Source organism: Balaenoptera acutorostrata, chromosome 7 (assembly GCF_949987535.1).
Source record: "Balaenoptera acutorostrata chromosome 7, mBalAcu1.1, whole genome shotgun sequence".
Taxonomy (NCBI): domain Eukaryota; kingdom Metazoa; phylum Chordata; class Mammalia; order Artiodactyla; family Balaenopteridae; genus Balaenoptera; species Balaenoptera acutorostrata.
In genome coordinates this window covers 37,853,268-37,859,528 of record NC_080070.1, presented here as the reverse complement: position 1 = coordinate 37,859,528, position 6,261 = coordinate 37,853,268, and the positions used below count along the sequence as shown (strand labels likewise).

Sequence of the window (6,261 nt, the reverse complement as noted above, 5' to 3'; positions counted from 1 at the left end):
GCATCATGTTCCATTTTATACTGTAACCCATTTTCCTAAATTTCCTTCCATCCACTGCTCTTGAAAGAAGGAGTGGAGAGAGAGAGTTGAAGGGCTTAGTATTCCTGTGGAACAGGTCTAAATTGAATGCTGTAATGGGAGATACTGGGGCCTGAACATCTTCAGCACAAGGACTGGGTCTCACAGAGGTCATGATGAGAATGATTAAATGCTTTGGCAACCACATGGTGCTGCAGAGAGCTGTTAGAAGGCGAGCTGGGCACTGGTCCTTGATCTTGACTTTCCCACTCTTCAGCCTTCCCCTAGAGGAGCTCGGTATTGTCCTGGCTTCTGAGAGGATCTACATTCTACATCCTGCTGACTAGCACATTTTTTTTTCTAAAAGCAGGTACAAAGTTTATTTATTTTATTTTTATTTTTTTATTAGCTATCTATTTTATACATATTAGTATATACATGTCAATCCCAATCTCCCAATTCATCACACCACCCCCACCCTGCTTTCCCCCCTTGGTGTCCATACGTTTGTTCTCTACATCTGTGTCTCTATTTCTGCCTTGCAAACTGGCTCACCTGTACCATTTTTCTAGATTCCTCATATATGCGTTAATATACAGTAGACTCCCACATTTTAAAAAAATATTTATTTATTTATTTATTTATTTGGCTGTGTTGGGTCTTAGTTGCGGGTCTTAGTTCCTCCTCGGCATGTGGGATCTTAGTTCCCCAACCAGGGATCTAACCCTCATCCCCTGCATTGGAAGGCAGATTCTTAACCACTGGACCACCAGGGAAGTCCCGACTCCCACATTTTTAATACCAACCCAAATCTCTCTTCTGAGCTGCAATTCCATATAATCTCGCTGCCTATTCAATATCTCCACTTGAATGTCTCCGGAGGCACAGGTTGCAGCAGTGAACAAAAAAGGCAAAAAAAAAAATCTGTCATCCTGGAACTCATATTCTAGCCCATACTCAAACATGTCCCAAACAGAAATCATATACCTTAAACCTGTCCAAGCCATTCAGTTGCTCTGGTTAAAAACCACATCTCATTAGCTTTACATGTAAGGTATTTTTCCTCTTCAATACCAACACAGTCATCCAAGAAATCCATCATTTCTCTCCTAGGCATTTATAAAAGGCCCCTAATAGTGCTCCTTCGTCCACTTTTGTTCTCCCCCCACCCCATGTAAGTCAAATGGTTACTTTGTTTCATTTTCCAGGAGTGATCCTTTTAAAGTACAAAGCTGATCATGGCAATCCCTTGCTTAAAAATACTTCAAATGCAACTTGAATAAAATTCAGAGCCTACTAGACTCAGCAGGATCTGGCTCCAGCTTTCTTTTGCAGCTTTCTCCCCTTTATGCTCTGCGTTCCAGACACAGTGACATTCTGTGGGTTCCTAACTATGCCAAAATCCTTTTCACTCTAGTGACACACTTCTTCTTCCGTTTGTCTCTGTTAACTCCTAATCATTATCAGATCTCAGGCTGAGCATCATTTTTGCTAGGCTACGATTCCTGCCAGATTACCAGTCCCTTTATGTGTACATTTGTAGCATTTTTTTTCTTATGCTTGCTAGCACTGTAATTAATTACTTGTGTGATGATCTGTTTAATGTCTCTCTTCACCATTAGGCTGTAAGCTCCATTAGGGTAGGAAATTTATCCATCTTTTAAACCACAGAATTTCCAGTGATATCACGGTGAAAATAGTAGGTACTCACTGAATATGTGTTGTATTTATTCAATATAAGGAAAGGCTACAACTCCTTCAAGTAAGCCAGTATTATAACAACTAATAAGAAATAAAAACTCATCATTAAGAGGGTTATTATGGGAAAGGAAGGAATTCTACTGGACTAATTAGAAAAAATTTAAATAAAATTTTTATTTTCCGGATAAGAATAGTGAATTAATACAAAATGCTACAGGGGAAAATGAATGTTGATAATACATAACTGATAGGAACAAAGAAAGACATTGTAGCAGCTCCAACCTGGATAGAATGAGGAGGGAAATGTCATCAATGATGAGAAGTGACTTTTGTCTGTATGAAAGAAACTGAAGACCTCACAGTGATTATACATAGGACTTCTAGGGACCTTCCTGCACCAAATATCTTGGGAGCTATGATCTCTTGCATTCAGATATTCAGATGTGGTGGAATAGAGTTGCGTAGAGAATAGTATGAAATACTCAACTGGAGTGGGTGGGACCCTAGGCAGCTGGTATGTGGAGAAAGCAGAAAACACTGAATAGTTTGCCTGCAGGTAGATGCCTGTGATGACTTTTAAATCCGGTTTAGGATGCATAAATATTTCACGAACTGAAAAGCTTTAAGGTTAGGAGTGGCCCTGTACTGGTTGAACGTGATTGTCTCCTGCACGGAACTCCTGTTGACTTCAGATTTCAAGAGAACAGATTTGGGCCAAAATTACTTGCTGTGCAGTAATGATTTCATAATTGGAATATTATGTCTCAAGATTTAGAACCTTCTAAATTATTCAAAAATCTTCTGAAATTTTTAGTTTTCAGCTTCAAAGGATACAGTTTATTTTGTTTTGGGGAAGAGAACATGTATCTGTATTTCTGAGGCCTTGTTCTTTTATAAAAATAAATCAAGATAAATAGGTTTACATACTTGGGAACATGGGAAGAACGTTTCTGTATTTTAATCCCAAAACGTTGAGTAAAACATTCAGAGTCTGCTCAGTGCCAAATATTACATCAGTAGACCATGAAAGCACTACAGGTACTGAGCTCCTAGGTCAATGTTAAAAATAGTTGTGAAGTTTTAAGCTGCTTTTATTAATAAATTGCTTTTTTTTTTCAAAGACACCTTGATAATAATGCACTGTCACCTTTTCTCATTAATTAAGCTATGATAAGAGGATCTGAATAGACTTCTAGTTTCCTATTCCTGTAAAAGAACTAAGCTTGAACAAAGATGTATTTTCTTTATCTTTCTCTTGTCTGGTCAGTACTAACAATAAACAGAGCTACTTTTTCTTTTTTTTTTTTTTTTAAACATGTAACCATGCCAGACTGGCTTGTGTTGTTGGTGAAGGGGTCATGGAGCTAATAGTGTGAAGACACTTGGGCCTGCGGTTGGGAAGAACACCCTCCCCTCCACATACATGCCTACTCCCCACCCCCAAATCACCAACTATGCGAGAGCAGCTGGGACAGCGACTGAGCGCCGTGGGTGGGACACATGAAACTCCGGGGCAGCAGGAGAGACCGTGTGTGTGCTAGGAGGGCCCAGAGGCTGCACAAATGACTCCAGTACAAGTCTCTCTATCTTCCACTTAGGTCTGTATAAGCATAGAGAGAAGATGTTCGCCTTTTCCCTTTCTCTCCCTTCTGCTCTATGCTGCTTGCCACAGTTCCAGCTCCTTTTTCCACATGAGGGGGAAGGGAAGGGATATGATGAGCAAGTCATCACTGAATTGCAATCAGACCCACATCCAGCAGCTTCTAGATCTGCTGCACTATTACAGGATTCTGTATGTGTCCACTGAGTGCCTGGGGGTCCTTCTGCATCTGTTGCAGGATGAGCCACGTGGCCAGGTCACTCATCTGCTGCACCTTGGCCATGGCCCATCGCTTCACATCTTCAGGGCTGTCATGTTGGTTGTACAGGACCATCATGTAGCTATGGTAAACATCTGCTACCTCCTTACAATGGAGTCCAGGTCTAGTGCCTTCTGGCAGACATCCATGGCTTTTGTATGGTCCTTCACTGCTTCTTAGGGCAGCTGCTTTCCATGTATAACCCTTGGTGAGGGTCAGTTCTAGCTGGATACATTCCTCACAGTCCTTGAGTGGCAGCTGAAACTCCAGGAGTTTGATGAAGCAGGTAGCTCGATTGCTGTACAATTTGGTATCACTTGGGGTCCTGTTTGATGGCTTCTGTGTAGTGCTTCCTGGCCTGGGGATACTTCCAAAGCCAGGCCAGGGTTTATGTAGTCTAGCCACTCTTGCTCCTTCAGGATTTTCTCTGCCTGTTGGCATTTCTTGAGCACATCTGGGGTTCAGTGCTCTGCCAGAGATTTGTAGAAATGGATGGCATCCTTGTACTTTCCTTCTTTGAAATAGGCTCTGTCAATTTGACATAAGCTTTGGCAATCTGTCGATGATAGTCTTCTTGCTTGTCTAGCCCCTCTTCAGTGGCCTTCTCACAAAGCTCCTGACATTCACTCTAGTCGCCCTTTGTGAAATACATGGCCGCTTGATTGGTCATGTGAGTCATGTTGGTGGGGTCCTGGCCGTTGGTTCTGTCATACTGTTTCAAGGCTGTGTCAAAGTCTTTTTTCTTACAGGCATCCTTCCCCAACTTTTTCTTTCAGTGCCTGCTTATTATTCTCTGGAATGTCTTCTTCCATTGGCTCTGGCTTGGTCTCCTTTTAGGGAGAAGGTGGTGGTGGAGGTGTCTCAACTTCTTCCTCCTCATCCATACTGCCCAGATAGCCTCGAAGGAGACACTGAGGGTAGTCACGATCTGGGGATGTTGCAGTTTTTGCCCAGGTCAGACGGCCTGTTTGACATTGTTCTATCAGTTCCTGGTAGGTAGGATCCATGAGCAGTGTCCTTGACCAGGGATCACTCTCCAACTTCTGGTACAGATCGGGCATGTTGAAAGCATTCTTGAATTTCCTCTCTGCTGACTGAGGCTCCGTATTCTGTAAACCCTCTTTGAGCTGAGGATCGTTTGCTTCATGTTTTAAACCCTTGTCATAGGTTCGAGTGGCGGATTTAAATAAGTTTAAGAACTCAAGAGCTGCTGCTTTTGGGGAATAGCCTTTGCCCCAGTCAGGTTTTAAGTCAATGGTTTTGCAACCATCCTCATAAGCCTTCTGGCGGTCTCTGTTCTTGGTGTAGGATGCTGAGTGATTGCTGGAGAGCACATGGGCCTGGGGATCTGACTTACCGCCTCAGAGCAGCACTGTAATGCACCATCCATCTTGCCAGCACTCAGGGCCTTATTGCCCTTCACTTTAGCTCATTTACCTGCTCCATAGCCTGGCAGCAAACCCCATTCAACAGACTTGATCTGCTCCCTGTTCCCAGCCTAGAAGTTTTTAAAAGATAATTCCTCGCCACTCTTGGAAAACAGTTTGGCAGTTTCTTAAACTAAACATGCAACTACCATAATATCCAGCAGTTGTACTCTTGGGTGTTTATCCCAGAAAAATATAAACTTATCCTCATGTAAAAACTTGTAAACAAATGTCTATAACAGCTTTATTCGGCATAGCCAAAAACTGGAAATAAACATTCTTTAGTGGGTGAATGACTAAAGAAACTGGAATTCATAACCTTGAATACTACTCAGTAATAAAAAGAAATGGATTATTGATACGTGCAACAATTTGAATGAATCTCCAGGGAATTGTGATGAGTGAAAAAAACCCAATCCAAAAAGGTTACATAATATCTGTGTGATTCCATCATACAACAGTCTTGAAATGACAAAATTATACAAATTGAGGAGACATTAGTGGTTGCCAGGGGTCAGGGACAGGGCAAGGAGTAGAGTGGGAGGTACAGTGGGGAAGGGAGTTGAGTGTGATTATGAAAGGGCAACATAGGGATACTTGTCATAATGAAAATATTCCGATTCATTGTTTACCCCTCCACTTGCCAATGGACATTTGGATCTTATGTCTCTTAAAGTAATTATAAGAAAAGAAAAGGAATATTTATACACTTTTTTATAGTTACCCACATATTTACCATTTCTGGTGCTCTTTGTTTCTTCCTGTGGATTCAAGTCACCATCCTGCGTCATTTCTTAGTAGTCTGAAGGACTTTCTTTAGTAAATATTTGTTAGGCAGATCTAAGTTCTCTCAAAGTTTGCCGGGTATAGATTTCTTGGTTGATAGTTTTTTCTTCCAGCATTTTAAATATGCTATTCCTCTGTCCTCTGCACTCCACTGTTAAGGTAATCCTAAGTAAATTTGGCCTCTACCTTCTTTTTGAACTCAAATTCCAGGTCCTTCCTGCCTCATAATCTTGGCCCTTATATTGCCCTTTTTTCTGGACTCCTTGGCCATATGTTTCATTATACAGCAGTCCTGAAAACCCCTGAGCCTTGGTGATTGTACTTTCCTATAATGAATGGACTAATCTGTGGAAGAAAAAGTGAACTTTACTTGTCCATAACAACAATGGTGTTGCTGTGGCTTGTCAGAAAGCTGAAAGTTAAATTTCATGCAAAAAATAATCACTGACTCTTAATATAATCACCTTTCT

The 6,261-nt window shown here is 41.4% G+C and overlaps 1 pseudogene; it reads right to left on the bottom strand.

Moving 5' to 3' along the window:
• Positions 1-3,446: 3,446 nt before the first annotated feature.
• Positions 3,447-5,024, bottom strand: LOC103021047 (stress-induced-phosphoprotein 1-like; annotated as a pseudogene).
• Between the last annotated feature and the right edge of the window lie 1,237 nt (positions 5,025-6,261).